Source organism: Mauremys mutica, chromosome 7 (assembly GCF_020497125.1).
Source record: "Mauremys mutica isolate MM-2020 ecotype Southern chromosome 7, ASM2049712v1, whole genome shotgun sequence".
Taxonomy (NCBI): domain Eukaryota; kingdom Metazoa; phylum Chordata; order Testudines; family Geoemydidae; genus Mauremys; species Mauremys mutica.
In genome coordinates this window covers 74,916,716-74,933,420 of record NC_059078.1, presented here as the reverse complement: position 1 = coordinate 74,933,420, position 16,705 = coordinate 74,916,716, and positions in this window count along the sequence as shown.

The window sequence follows — 16,705 nt, the reverse complement described above, 5'->3', positions numbered from 1 at the left end:
TTTCTGAGGAGCCAATTTACACGTGACCAATTTATGCCAATTACAGCTGATTGAAAAATGGTATTTCCTGTAAATATTTTGAAAGAAATGACAAATTTCTAAAGAAATAAATATTTTGTTTTCAAAAGATTTCACAGAAATTTTGGCTTTGACAAAAACCTGACAATTTGATTTTTCATAAACTAAAACCCCAACATTTTTCATTTTCCCATAAAAAAAACCTCTACAAATTTTGAACAAAATGAGATTTTTGTGTGTGAAAATTTTAATTAAAGAAATTATATATTTCACCAATATAAGTCTTGACAGAAAAATTTCAATCAGTTTTAATGCCAATGCAGGATATATTGGAAGAATCCAGTACACAACAGACACTGTCCATCTTGTGAAAAAAGATTAAACATGCAATTCCATCCAGTAGGCAGTGTCTACATAAATCTCCTTTCTATTGCCAGAACAGAAAGCATGGACGTAGTATGGCTACTTTAATTAGTTGAGCCAGTATAATTTGACCTCAGTTCAGCCATAAGGAGTCCCCAGACAACTCTTCCATTGAATGGGGCCACTTTGGCAGGTGCTGAGCCAGCATAGTTGGCCCTACACACGTTCCCACAGAAGATCCTGGTACAGAAAGGATTCGTGCTGAGGGTGAGAGAGTTTTAGTCTGCATGATCTTATGCCCCAGTTATTTCCCAGTAGCATGACAGACCATTATGCCATTTCTGCCAGGGCACAAATTAGGTTGGTCTCAGAATGCCCTAACCAGTATTGGAGGCTGAACTAGCTGCCATGAGGCTAAGGTAGGGGAGTGTGGAAGGCTCTCTGCCTCTCTAGCACCCTCTCACAGATGAGGTGGCTCTGAAAGTGGCCCCTACCTCGGAATTCCCTTATCTTGAGATGCTAATAATAAAAGTCCCTCTGCCTTAATTCAGAATTCTCCAACACTGTCCAAACAGTACATTCAATCTTTCAAGTCCCAACGGTCCAACAACTCACCAATTATAGCTCCAGCATCTCTCTTTAGACGCTCACCAATTATAGCTCCAACTTCTCTCATCACACCTCACCCCAGCCCCTCTAGCTGGAGTGCTTCTCTGCCCTGTTTTGTTCTCAGGTATGGTTCTAGCTCTCACTCAGAGACATCAGCAAGATCACCCTCCATCATTCCCCAGCCTTCAGTCCTTTCCAGCCCCACTGGCTTCACCTCTCCAGTCACGGCCATGCCTACACTACAAAATTTGGTCAACACAAGTTATGTCAGCATAAAGCCACTGGAGTTAATATATTGCTTGTGCACAGGCATACTTGTCTCCTTGCATTGGCGTGGCACTTACTCACCAGGAATTGTTGCTATTGTTGTGTTGTGTTTTGTTTCTGCACAGTGTGGTGCACCATGGGTAGGTATCCCAGTATGCAGCCCATCGCCATCCAGCACACTGTCTTTTGGGAAGTTTTGACAATGCATGGTGGGGCAGAAACAAGCTGTGCAGGGGTGACTTGGAGCAAGGCATCAATTTCCCAGTGTGCAACTGTCTCCATCCCATTATATCTTCTATATCCCATAATTCTCATGCATTTTTCAAAAATCCCGTGAACCTGCATGGCCCTCCTCACTGTCTGCTGTCTCTGACAGAAACACAGAGCCTGCACAGCTCTGCACTATTCTCATAAGAGTTACGAGCGCAGGATGCATAATCTTCTGGTATTTGCAGAGCCAGAAGGATAATCAAATCTGTAAGGAACAGGATGATTTCTTGGAGGACAGATTGCTATGGGACATAGCGAGAACCTATTAAAAGGTTTTTGGTGGCATTCATGGAACAGCTGAAGATGGTGGAGTGCTGCTTCTGGGCCCAAGAAATGAGCAGTGACTGGTGAGATCACATAGTAATGCAGGTTTGAGATGAAGAACTGTGGCTGCAGAACTTTTGGATGTGCAAAGCCACATTCCTGGATCCTTGTGCCAATCTTGCCACAGCCCTCCAGTGCAGGGACATCAGAATGAGAAATTCACTGACAGTAGAGAAGTGAGTTGCAGTAGAACTGAGAAAACTTGCAATGCCAGATTGCTACTGATTAGTGGAAAATCATTTTGGAATTGGACAATGCACTATGGGGGCCATAGTCATGCAAGTGCAGAGCCATTCATAGTCTCCTGGTACACAGGATTCTGACTCTTGACAATATGTAAGACATAGTGGATGGATTTGCAGCAATGGGGATCCTGAATAACAGGGGAGCAATAGGTGGCACGCATGTCCCATTTTGGCACCAGACCACCTTGCCACAGAGTAAATCAACAGAAATGATTACTTTTCTATGGTTATGTGAGAGTTGGTGGATCACTGGTGATGCTTCACCAACATCAATGTTGGCTGGTCAGGGAAGGTGCATGATACGCACATCTTTAAGAACACAGGACTATCCAGAAAACTACAAGCAAGAACCTTCTTTTGCCTTCAGAGGATTATCTTGTTGAAATGCCAGTAGTGATCCTGGGGGATCCAGCCTGCCCCTTGCTCACCTGGCTCATGAAGTCATACACTGGCCACCTTGACAGCACCAAATGAAAGATTCAGCTATCAGCTCAGCAGGTGCAAAATAACAGTTAAATGTATTATTGGTAGACTGGAGAGATGCTAGCATTGTTTACTTACAAGAGTGGATCTTAGTGAAAAAAAATCCTAGTGGTTATAGCTGCCTTCCGTGTCCTACATAATATCTGTGAAGCAAAGGGGAAAAGTTCCTGCCGGAGTGGAGGTGGAGTGGCCGTGTACTGAATTTGAACCACCAGGCACAAGGACTATTAGAAAAGCTCAATGTAGAGTTATATAGCTCAGGCAGGCTCTGAAAGAGCATGTTAACAGTGAGCCACAGTAATGCCATTTTCCAAAGATGGTGATGATTTTAGCTGATCTCTCATTCCTCAGAGTATTAACGGCACAGAGTGTACAGCTGCTGCTGGCATCCCGAAGCTGCCCAGGCTTGTATGCTGCACATTTGTGTAGTACAATGGTGCCTACCAAAGTTATTACTGACTGATGTGGGAAAGTGTCCTACTACAGAAGAAGAAATAAGGCTGTCAGTGCTAGGAACCTTCAGGAGAGGATTGCAGAATACCTCCATGAAGGTTTCATCGAGATCTCTCAGTACAATTCAAGGGACATCCCTGTGTAAATAAACAAACTGCTCCACATGGCCTCCCTTGCCTAACTCTGCAGGGGAATGAAAAGCAGACAAAAACACTACCTCTCTTTATTGTACCGCTACCTCTTCTAATACAAGTAAATTAATGAAAAGTCAATATGTGTGTCCTGTTAAGTTGGGGGCACCATCAGTACATCACTGTAATGGGAAATATAATTACACCCTTTCTTGAGGTTCCTTCCCCTGCATAGGGCTCGCCCATGCTCAATGGCCAGGACTGACTGGACTGTGATGGAATCTCAAACAGGTCCTGGCTCGTGGCATAGCTGGACCCCCATGACTGCACATCCTCCTTCCTTCTCCTCTTCCTCTATATTCTCTTGGTACTCGATGTTCACACTAGGGGCATGTGACCAATGTTCCCTCTAATTTTTTCCATCCATGTTCAGAATAAAATTTGTTATGTGCACCAAGGTAACGTGCAGATGTGCACCACCAGTAGAAACAAATAACCTAGATATAATATATATTTTTAAAAAGTTACCATAGGGATAATTACTCCAGCCAGGACAGGATATTTTGTTTATTTTAGAACTCACTACTCAAAGAATTAAATTTAAGTGTAAGAGAGAAATAAAGATTATGAAATGCATAGACCAGTCAAAAAAATAAAATAAAACACTTTGAAAGAATAAAATTACAGAGAATATAAGTGAATTGCAGGAAGTACCAAGAAGTAGTAATAACAATAATACAAGCATGTGTTGGGAGGTGAGTCTGTGTGTGTGTGTGTGTGTGTGTGTGAGTGTGTGTGAGAGAGAGAGAGAGAGAGAGAGATTGATTGTGTGTGCGGGCTGCTGGGGAAGTCTCTGAGAGACCATGCGCTGTCTCTTTACTACAGCCACTCATCGCCTGGACGGCTCGTTCAGACCGCAGACTGCAGCAGCTCCCCTGCTCCTGAGCCTTTTTCCTCCTCCCCCGCTCTGCAGAGATGGAGTACAGGGTGGGGGCAGGGAAAAGGGGATACCCTGACATCAGTGCCCACGTCTCCCCCTCACCTGCATAGTCAGTGGGCGGGTCCCAGGAGCAGCTGGCCAGGGGCTCCAAGGCAGAGGGCAGGAGCAATGTGGCTGCAAAGCAGCAGGGGGAGGGACACTTGAACACAACCTGCCAGATGTACAGAGCTCTGCTAATCATGTGTGTGACACTTGAATCACTCCTGGGTGGCCACCCAACCACGCAGCTTAGAGGGAACACAGCCTGTGACTCAGGCACTTCATAGGGATCCACAGTGGTATGTGGGGTGGTGGTGGGGTCTCCACCCAGTATGGAATGCAGTTTTTTGTAAAAGCAGCAGGTCTGTTTGCATCCTTGGTCTTCTGATGTGCCTGATGTAGCTCCTTTGCTTTCATGCAACACTGAAGCTGGTCCCCATCATACCCCTTCTTCTGCATCCCCCATGAAATTTGCTCAAGATGTCCACATTTCTATGGCTGGTCCATAGCTTTGCCTGCACAGCCTCATCTCCCTACAGGCCCAGGAGATCCAATATCTCCTGTCTACTCCAAGTGGTAGTGTGTCTGGAATGTGTAGCCAGCATGGGTATCTGTGCAGTTGCACACAAAAATGGAGAGCTGCTAGGTATGCTGGCCAAACAGGAAAAGGCATTTCAAAAATTCACAGGGCTTTAAAGGAAAGGAGGGGGCTTTCTGGTGTTTGTGACCCCTGGACAGTGGAGTTCACAATTGTAACCAGAGCAGTCAGTGTTGGGGATTGTGGGACAGCTGCTGGAGGACTGTTAGGGTCAAATAAGTAATGCAGTATCGACACTTGCACTATGTCGACCTCAGTACATTAACCATGGCTCAGCGTCACCCAGGGAAGCTGTGTTACTGTAACAGGGCACTCATAGCAGTGGGGGGCAAATTTAAGCATAGACACGTGAACAGCTACATCAATGCAAGGTGGCTTACATTGACCTAACTTGGTAGTGTAGACCAGGCCCAAGAGAGCCAGTAGGCATCTACCTCTGCTGCTGTCAGCCTTTAGCCCTCTCTGGCCTGGGGAAGTTTGTAGGTGAACCTGCACCTACCTTCCGCTTTGACCACTCTCAGTTGCTGTACTGCTAAACTAGGGAACTCTCACTGCTTCCTTCTTCAGGGGCATCCCCTCTCTGATGCTCTCAACCAACCTCTGCTAGTCTCCTGAGCTCTCTATTATTCTCTAAATAAGCAGCTCAGCTCTCTCCTTCTTTGTGTTCTGGACTCTCCCTTGCCTTGGGGCTCTCTCTCATTTATGACTTCCGAGGGTAGCCTCACCCTTGTTATTATACCTAACCAGGGCACATCTATCCTGGATCAGGAGCACTGGGCCCAATTTCATTTAAGGGGCCAGGTACCCTTTTATAGGGAGGTACAAGCCACTTCTCTCAGTCCCTGTGCTGGAGCCCAGCACCCACATTGGGATGAATTTCCCCCCAAGTCCTCTGTCACCAACTACACCAATTTCCCACCTGCATAGTCAGTGTGTTCATATTGATGAATGGTTTGTTAAGGGTTTTTGACACTAAGCCAGATGTGTACAGATCACCAGTAATGCAATTATTTTCCAGCAAATACTGCATGAAGTATGTTTCTGTTCAGTGGTGCATGCTGCCTTGCCAGGCACCCTTAACAAGACAATAAAAAATCTTTAAAATTTAGCTCAGTGCAATAGTGGAAACAGCAAGAGCTACAACAAGCCCATAATTGCATTAACAAACAGGGTGATTATGAAGTTTGAAGTTTAAGCTCATAACTCTAGCTCTGGCACCCTCTTGCAGAAAGAAACAAGTTTATCAGTTGCTCACATGGCTGTGTTCATCACCAGAAAATAAACGAGTCTCTGCTTACTGCAATTTCTCCTTGGAGGGAGCTTGCTGTTGAAGTTTTTCAAATTAGATCTAAAGAAAAAAATCTGAACACTTTGTGGCTCTGCTGACTGTTTAGCATTCCAGACATGTCTGCTGGCATATTGCACAGGACTTGGGGACTTATCTATTGCTGCTATTTACATTATCAGCACCATTTAATAAGAAATCCTGTTTCTATTTTAGGCTAGATTATAAATAATATTCTGTGGAGATTTTGGGAAACAATACTGCGGTCTATGTCATCATGATTGCTCATAACCTGGCAAGAAAATTTCCATTTAACAGGCAGAACATCACTTCTCTTTGGCATGACATAACAAGGTTTTCAAACATAGCCTTTCATGCTGCTTGGGAATAGATTACTAATAATACCACAGTGGGCTGCTCCTAAAGTGCAGGTGGGGTCAAACTTTCTGACACAAGGATGAGGCGATCTTTACAGGCGCACTTGGTTCATTAGAAGTCAGCTAGATCTTAGATCACATTTACAAACAGAAGGTTGATTCATTATAGTGACACTTAGCTGAGCTATTAGAGTTTAGGGTCTTTAGGCATTTCTGTTACAAGCAGAAGATTTTAGGTTGACAGCCTACAAGTTTTAAATGGCATTGTGCTGAAATTGGGAGCTCAACATATCTGAGCCTGCATGAACTTTTTTTTTTTAATGTACAGAATGCAGCTTCCACTGGGTAATGTTGGTGGCTAGGAGTGGGGGAAAGGTATATGTTGTAATGGTGGGGATGCTGTGGCTAATGCCATAAAATCACCACTTTTGGGGAGTTTTGTATGTTTTTGTTTGTCATGATATAAATAAAAGTAACACAGCAGGCAGTTCTTAGTATGGTGCAGTGCTTTTAGGTTTGTTTTGTTTTTTAGAGCCGGCTGGGAAATTAATTTTTTGTGAAGAACGTTTATATTAAAAAACCTGGGTTTTAGCAACTGAAAACTGATTTTTTATATAAATTTAAAAATAAAAATAATTTTGGCAAAAATTTCCATTATATTAAAAAGCCACTTTCCATTGAAAATCTTAGACTAGATGCATTTTTAATTATTATTAGACTGTCAAGGTATTTTCCCTTTGTTTTTATGTTCATTAGCTTCATGACATTTTTTAGACTGAACACCAATGTTCCATAATAACAATACTTTGCATTCATATAGCACTTTTCATCCTCAATCTCCAAGTATTTAAAAACACTTATTTTTAAGTGTATTAAGGAAAAAGTGCCAAAAATACCTTGCTCTGTGCATTGTACATGTTCCACCAATTGAAATTAGTATAGTTACAAAAATAAAAATGTAAATTCCATCCAACAAACCCTCCATTTAGTTCTTTTAGGCATCGTAAATAGAGGAGCCATGTACCATGCTTTGAAAGTCAACAAGTTTGAGTTCTGTCAGATCAAAAAGTGAAAAGAAATGTAGGTCTTCCATTGAGAAATCCCTGCTACTAGTTTCCTACAGTTCAACTCTAGGCACTGTCTAGCAGAAATACCCTAGCTTATGTACACCGGGAGAGGAGAAGTCTCTGAGGCCTGGTCTACACTAGGATCTTAAATCGAATTTAGCAGCGTTAATTCGAACTAATCGCTCAACCGTCCACACCAGGAAGCCATTTAATTCGAACTAGGGGGCTCCTTAGTTCGAATTTGGTACTCCACCCCAACAGGTGGAGTAACGCTAAATTCGCACTTGCTAGCTCGAATTAGGCTAGGTGTGGATGCAAATCGAACTTAGTAGCTCCGGGAGCTATCCCACACTGCACCACTCTGTTGACGCTCTGGACAGCAGTCCGAGCTTGGATGTTCTGAGCAGCCACACAGGAAATGACCCGGGAAAATTTGAAATCCTTTTCCTGTCTGGACAGTTAGAATCTCATTTCTTGCTTTGACATCGGGGCGAGCTCCGCGGCACCTGCAACGATGCAGAGCTCTCCAGCAGAGGAGTCAGCCCAATGCAAGAATAGAAAGAGATCCCCAGCATGGACAGACCGGGAAGTCCAGGATCTGATCGCTGTGTGGGGCGAGGAGTCTGTGCTGTCGGAGCTGCGCTCCAACAAGCGTAATGCAAAGACCTTCGAGAAGGTCTCCCAAGCCATGACACAGAAAGGATACAGCCGGGATGCGATGCAGTGCCGCGTGAAAGTCAAGGACCTGAGGCAAGGCTATCAAAAAGTCAGAGCGGCAAACGGACGCTCCGGAGCACAGCCCCAGACATGCCGCTTCTACGAGGCACTGCATGCCATTCTCGGTGGGTCTGCCACCACTGTCCCACCAGTGACCGTGGACTCAGTGGATGGCATAGTGAGCCAGGACAGTTCCTACTCGATGTTCGCCGATGGGCAAGACGACGAAGGGTCCGTGGAGGAAGGCGCAGGCGACAGCGAACACAATGCCGCTTTCCCTGACAGCCAGGATCTCTTCATCACCCTCACAGAGATCCCCTACCAACCCTCACCGGCCGTGAACCCGGACTCAGAGTCAGGGGAAGGATCAGGCGGTAAGTCGTATAAACAAGAAAATATTTATTTGCTCGAAAACATGTATACCAAAAATATAAATTCTATCTATAAATACTATATCTAAAAGTTTTTAAAGGGAAACTAAACGAACAGTAGGTCTACACAGATTGGGATGGAACAATAGTCCTCCATGGACAATTCCACAAATGCTTCAAACAGTTCCTCAAATACCCTCCGCAGGAGGTTTCGAGGAAGAGGTGCCTTATTTGGTCCTCCGGTGAAGCTCACTCTTCCACGCCACGACATCCTCAGATACAGGGGAACCATCGCCTCTACCAGCATGGCCGCGTAGGGTCCCGGTCGGTGAAGTGCTTCCCTTAACATCCTTTCTTTCTGCACTCGAGAGACACGCCTCAGGGTAATCTCGTTACTGAAGTGCTGCATCTAATTAGGGCAATTAGCGGATAGTTACTGTTCTTAATGGTTTACTTATACTTTGCATAACAAAGCCCCGCGCTTAGCAGCCACGTGCTGTAGGCCACACAGGAAAAGCATACATTGATCTTTCCCCTGCAGTGTCGGGAGTGGCTGCAAAAGGGTCATAGTATCTGATTTCCAGATTGCCTTTAGCACGACGGCACAGCTATCCGTTAACTGATAAGCATAATGTACTGTAAGGCTTACCAGGACTCTCTGCTAGAGGGATTCTGCTATCTCTCCCGACTTCTCCGCTCTCCTGTTCAATGGCGCAGCCAATCAGAGCGTAGGCCAAAATGTTGTGCTTCTCTGGAGACCACGTGACACTTGTTGTCCGGTACGGTCTTCTTCATAGAAATTGACTAGACGGTGTTCACTGTTCGCCAAAATGTATCTGTACAAGGAAATCACTAACTTTCCCCATCACACAGCTTCGGCTCCTTCCCGGACTGCCCCGGCATCCCCCTCGCAGAGACTGGCAATGATTAGACAGCGAAAGAAGAAGACTAGGGACGACATGTTCGCTGAACTGATGGCCTGCTCCCGAGCAGAGGCTGCAGAGCAGAAACACTGGAGGGAGACCCTATGTGAGCAGCATCGCACACTCATGGAACGTGAGGATAGGTGGCGGCAGGAAGACCAGCAGACCACCCAAACGCTGCTTGGTCTCATGAAGGAACAAACGGACACGCTTCGTCGCCTTGTTGATGTCCTGCAGGACCGCAGGCTGGAGGACAGGGCCCCCCTGCAGTGTCTCTGCAATCGCCCTCCCCAGCCAAGAAGTCCTGGCCCCCCCTCACCCAAAAGTACAAGACGGAGGGGTGGTAGAGGCCGTGAGAACTGTCACTGAACCAGAGCAGAGCGGCCGTGTACCCCGCACTTCTCACGTTAGAAATTTGTAGAAGTGCTTCCCTTATAGGCTCAGCCAGTCCCAAAACCAAGGTTCATCCCCCCACTGTTTATTAGATTAATAAAAGATGTTTGCTGTTAATCACTGTTTCCGTCATGTCTTTCCTGTCAGAGGATTTTTCGGTGTATGGGGTGGACAGGGGTTTCATACTTGCACGGTATAGCCTACAGTACCAGGGTACAGACTTGGGGAAAGGATCAACTGCGGGGCACACACACACTGCAGTCAGTAGGCACCAGGGTCATTCTGTGTTGTGTATGCTGCCCCTGATCATTTCGTAATGTGTATGCTTGTCCAGGGTCCTAGCGCCTGCCACGCCATTACTGTGAAGGCAGGCTGCCCTTACGATGCACTTGCAACGGATCCACGAGCCTATCCACTGCCCTGAGCCCCAACAAGAGCCCTCATCCACGGACAGATAGTCACCCTTCTCCCACACCCATCACCCCTTCCCACGCAGAAACCCGCAGCCCACTGCCGTCATCCAAACCCCTATGCAAAGAAGGCACCACTCGCCCCTTCCTGCAAACCCTCCCCTTCATGCAGAACCACTGTCATCCGTCCCCCACCCCAGGGACCTATGTAGGAGCAGGAGGATGTCAGTCCTCTATGGAGGAAGCGGTCTGTACGTCAGTGCACACCGTGCCCAGCACAGTATGCGTCCATGTCTCAACACCAGAACAGAAATGCAAAGTAAAAGAAAGATTTATTAATAATGAGTGTAACAATTAATTTGCTTAAAAACGTGCTTTGGAAGTGGGGGAAACTTGGAGAACGCGGCATGTAGCCGCAGATCCAAATCGACACAAACTGACACAGGCCCAGGGTCAGTTTCTCTTGAAAGCAAGTGGAGAGTCATAGGTTACCCTGATCTCCGAGGAAACTTGCTTTCAAAGCCTCCCGGATACAGAGCGCTTCCCGCTGGGATATTCTCTCGGCACAGGTGTCTGGCTGAGCGTAAACTGCAGCCAGGCGATTTGCCTCAACCTCCCATCCGGACAAAAAGGTCTCGCCCTTGCTCTCACACAGATTGTGCAGCACACAGCATGCAGCAATAACTACGGGGATATTCTTTTCGCTGATGTCCGAGCGAGTGAGTAAGCTCCGCCATCTCCCCTTGAGACGTCCGAAAGCACACTCCACCACCATTCTGCACTTGCTCAGCCGGTAGTTGAAGAGTTCCTTCTCTCTGTCCAGGGCGCCTGTATAGGGCTTCATGAGCCAGGGCATTAGCGGGTAGGCTGGGTCCCCGAGGATCACTGTAGGCATCTGCACATCTCCAACCGTTATTTTGTGGTCCGGGAAGAAAGTACCTGCCTGGAGGAGTCTAAAGAGACCAGAGCTCCTGAACACACGCGCGTCATGAACCTTGCCCGCCCACCCGACGTTGATGTTGGTAAAACGTCCCCTATGGTCCACCAGTCCTTGCAGCACCATGGAAAAGTAGCCCTTTCGGTTAATGTAATCGCTGGCCTGGTGGGCCGGTGCCAGGATAGGGATGTGAGTCCCATCTATAGCCCCACCGCAGTTTGGGAATCCCATCGCGGCGAAGCCGTCTATGACAACCTGGACGTTTCCCAGGGTCACCACCTTTGAGAGCAGTTGCTCAACGATTGCGTGGGCTACTTGCATCACAGCAACCCCCACGGTAGATTTGCCCACGCCAAAGTGGTTCGCTACTGACCGGTAGCTGTCTGGCGTGGCAAGTTTCCAGAGGGCTATGGCCACTCGCTTCTGCACACTCAGGGCTGCTCACATCCGGGTGTCCTGGCGCTTCAGGGCAGGGGACAGCAAGTCACACAGTTCAAGGAAAGTGCCCTTACGCATCCTGAAGTTTCGCAGCCACTCTGTGTCATCCCAGACCTGCAGCACTATGCGGTCCCACCAGTCCGTGCTTGTTTCCCAGGCCCAGAATCTCCGTTCCACACCATGAACGTGACCCATTGCCACCATGATCTCCACTGCCCGGCGTACCCTGCTTTCTGAGAGGTCTGCGCCACTCTCCTCACCGCGCTGCCGGAGCCTCCTCGCCCGATTTCTCAGCAGCTGACTGTTGCAGAGGTGGACGATAAGGTGCGAGGAGTTGACAACGGCCATAAGTGCAGCGATGATCGCAGCGGGCTCCATGCTCGCAGTGCTGTGGCGTCCGCGCTGTCACTGACCAGAAAAGTGCGCGAACAGATTTCCCGCCGGCGCTTTCAGGGAGGGAGGGCGTTTGTGAGTGACGGTTGAATGATGACAGTTACCCAAAACCACCCTCGACACATTTTTCCCCCAGCAGGCATTGTGAGCTCTACCCAGCATTCCAATGGGCAGCGGGGACTGCGGGAACTGTGGGATAGCTTCCCACAGTGCACCGCTTCCAAAGTCGACGCTGGCCCCGTGAATGTGGACTCAGAAATTCGAATTAGTGTATTTAGTATGGATACACAAATTCGACTTCATAAGGTCGAATCCACAAATTCGAACTAAGTTGATTCGAAATAGTCTTGTAGTGTAGACAAGGCCTAAGAGAGAAGGATTCAAACTCTACAGGCTGTATAGATCAAAATCAACACATTGAATTGCCCTCAGAAATGAAATGGAAATCAATTCAATCTGTGCTGAATAGATTTAAATCCAGTGTGCTCCGTGCTTGTCATAGCTAAGTAAGAGAGTACCTGACTTCTGCACTGGCTGAAGCTTTAGTATATTCTTGAAAGGTAGCTCCATGTAGAGTAATTGCAGCACTGCAATCCAGAGGTCACAAAGTCCTGGATAACTGTAGTGAGAACTGTGGCAGAGAGAACAACTTCCTAGCCAAATCTGAAGAGAAGGCAGCACTGCTGCCACCAGAGAATCCAAGAGTAAATCCAGATTCAGCTTACACTGTATATAATTTGTTTTAGCTTTAGCTGTGCATTGAAAATAAAATTGATGGTATGACCCCCTAAAAGGTGGCATCAAATATCAACTTTTAATTAATATTTGTTTCTTTTCAATCTGGTGTCAGTGAGAAGTGTGGGTGAGACAAACAACTATACCCTCAATGTGAACAATGTGGGGTAGGTTAGTATTTTATAGGTGGCAAAACATGTTACTATTGCAAGGTCACACAGTGAGTCAGGAATAGGATCCAGGAGTCCTGACTCCCATCTTATTCTCTGATCTTTAGACACACTTTACATTACATGTTTATATATAGACATTTCTGAATGCAAAATGTAATTGATTCTGATAAGCATTTTAGTGATAATATAGTAATTATGTCAGACTCATTAGTGACATTACATATTCAACTTTCTAGAATTTGCAGTAAACAGCAGGAGATTGAAAGGGTCAAGACATTACTTTTCAAGCAGTCACTCTTTTTCTTAAAAAACAAAAACTACACCATGGCACCAGATTGTGCTCATTACTCGTTGCAGATGTGATTTTTGTGCCCACCGTTGAGCACTTTCATGTATATTCTATCATCCTATCTGAAGACCCTTTGTGTTTGCTTGGATATTGTCTGTACTGCGAGGGCCCTACCAGAATCTTCTCTGCAGTTTTCACTCACTTTACTAAATCCAATCACTTTCTCTCACTTATTCTGGCTTCTTTGTGGTTCTTTCTCTGTTTCTCGTGGCATCATTAGGCCTTGCTTTCTTTCTATCCGCTTCTCTTGGTTGTTTTTATTCTTTCTTTGCTTTCTCCCGGACCTTCTTATGTGCTCTCTGATCTTTCCTGATAATATTCAATTTCTTCTTTTATGCCCCGCCATAGCTGCAGCTATCCCTAGCTGGCTTTAATCAACTCTTGCTTAGGAAATCAAGTAGTTTGTAATTCCTTTTAAATGGAGTCTGTGTACTTTTCTTGACCATCTTAGGGGTGACTGTGTCATTAATGGGCATTTTCCTTTACAACATTTTGTGCAATTTCTTCTATTCAGTGTAGACTATGAATGCGTAACATGTGTTCTTTTAACTGTTGAATATTAATGATAAGCTTTACCAACTACTAGTAAGAGATTCAGAGCCCAATTTATTTGTAAAAGAAATTTGATCGCACCAAGTCTTATATACACTATAATTTAGTTTGCAACAGATTTGAAAAATAAGGGATGTGGCATTCATTTTAATTTTTGGGTTTAATCAGCGTTATAAATGGGTGAAGATAAAGATGAAACACAGTTTGTAAGCTTAGGAACTGATGCTCCAATTCAGCAAAGCGCTTAAGTATGTGAGTAATCCCATCACTATTCAGAAAAGCATGTAAACGTGTTTAATGTAAAGCACATGCTTAAGTGCTTTGCTGAATAGGGATGGGAGTACTCAGGTGCTTAAAGAGGAGCATATGCTCAAGTGCTTTGCTGAACAGTACTTTGCATGGGTATAAATGGATATACAAAGTACTGAACATTTCTTTCACTGAAGCTTCTGTTAGAACAAATTGTGTATAAAGGGAGATTCTCTTTCTTAATCCATATTTTCAAATCTATAGCATGAATTAAATATTTATGTCCAAAGAAAAGAAATGCTAGAAATAGTTTAAACCTTTTCCATTGAAAAGGCAAAATCTATAGGAACAGCATGATACCTCTCAACATTCAGGAAATTGCTATTCATTTCCCTTAAATACAACAAATACTCATTTCCCTAAATGCTGGTGAACTCTGTGCTGAAGGAAAAAGTGACCTGGGACTTTTTCTGAAATTGCTATTTGTACTTTCTAATTACTTTCGGCATATAGGACACCATTCTTCCGTAATGTCTTGAAAAAATAAAATACTCTTTGATATTCATTAAGCTTTGATTTAAAGTGACTGGCTTCCACATGGATGGAGTGAAGTTTTCTTCTTAGGAGGTTTATTAGTACATTAATAGATGCAAATACATTCCTAATTACTTTCATCTAATTCTCTTGGGAACAATTACACAAAGAAATGATTAATATACAAGAAAACAACAGTTTAAAATCTAAAGGATAACTGGAATGTGGAATATATAAAAGTCTAAACATCTCTAACAATGGAGCTTGGCAAAAATAATAAACACTGTATAAAACTACTGTAATTATTATTATTATTTATTTGTATTCTGGTCATGCCCACAGTGTGCTAGGCAATATGTACTCACACAGGTAGAATCAGTTCATGCCCCAATGAGTTTACAGTTAAAGGTCCCAATCCTACAAACGTTTATTTAATGTTACTCATACTCATGTGCATAAAGTTAAGCACATGTGTAAGTGTCAAAATAAGATGTTTCAGTCAGTTGTTAATATCTACTGGATCTGTACTATTTCCAGAATGGTCACAAACTCAATCCTCTATGCTCCAACAAATATGTCATTCATCTTCGTCATAACCAGTGGATACCCCTCACAGACTAGTTTGTATTTTATGAAAAAAAGCAGCAAACAGGTTTGTTTTTTAGGGGGGGTTTCAATTTTTTTTCTTTCGTTTAAAGTGTTAAACAGCCTAGCAGTAGTTGAAAGTTTTACTTTCATAGTTCATTTTACATGCTTTTAATGTTACATGTCTGATGAAAAATGTAAATACTGTCATCAGCAGAGTCAAAATACAGTATATCACCAGGACATCTGTATTTATGCTGGGATATCCACTTTCATCAGTAACTGACAGTGGGACAGCATCTGGCTATTGATAAGGAAGATTGGAATGGAATATCCAATACCTACTCACTGAAAAACGGTTCATAAATTCCAAAATATTGCACAACAAAAAACGAGCAGTGATTGCTGAGTGAATTCTATTTATAATATAGGACCATAGAGTTTAAGGCTAGCAGGACCACCAGATCATCTGACCTGCTTTATTTCATAGGCCACTAATCACCAAAAAGCCATCCCCACATCTCTCACAACCAGCAACGAAAATTAGACCAAAGCGTTACAGCCCTCAGGAGACTAAACTTTTGTGTACCACAGGCAGAGAACAGGAAGGACCAAGGTGCCAAAGGCCCCTGCAATGGCAGGGAATAGACACTGCCATTATGCTTTAAGAGAGCCACCTTTTTTTTTATAGTTTTCCAAATATGCACTCATAATCTCAGCTACCATTGTGGCTTTGCTCAACAACATGACTTTCCTTCAGGTCACTGAACTGAATATCTGGATGTGGCTTCATAAGTCTGGATAAGACTGGGTAGGTGGGTCACATGGAATCACAACTGGTATAGAATATAACATACAAGTATTTTCCATCACTTGTATAATGGCTGTATGCAGAGAGACTAGTTTATTGCAAATATTTCTCCCAGCACTAATAATAATAAATAATATGCAACAATAATAATATACAAAAGCCCAAATAAAATCCAGACAAAACAAGTTAGCAGCAATAATCCCCCAACAGGAGGTTTCTTCATAGGACTGCTCTGCTTATAGTTCAAACAGATAACAAACCTTTATTAAAGTGATACAGTGTTTTATTTTGCAATTTTAATAGGACACTTCCAAATTTAGCTACTTCCCAAAAATAATCACTCTAATAATTTGTATTCAGGAGAGAGATGTTTCTGTACTAATAGTGAAAATAAAGAGTAGCACTGTAGAAACTACAAGCCAGAAACTACAAGCTTCCTCAGCATACAGCGGACAGAAATGTGCCCAAAGAGGGCAAATGGGTATTCCTTTTGCAAAGCTAAAATAGGCAAGAAATCTTCTATGGAGACAGGCATACTTGCTCTTTCTTACAAGTGCAATTTAGGTTACTGGGAGGGAATCAATGGGTATTCCCTATCTAATGCTATGATTCCATACATTTTAAAGGTTTCAGAGTAGCAGCCGTGTTAGTCTGTATCCGCAAAAA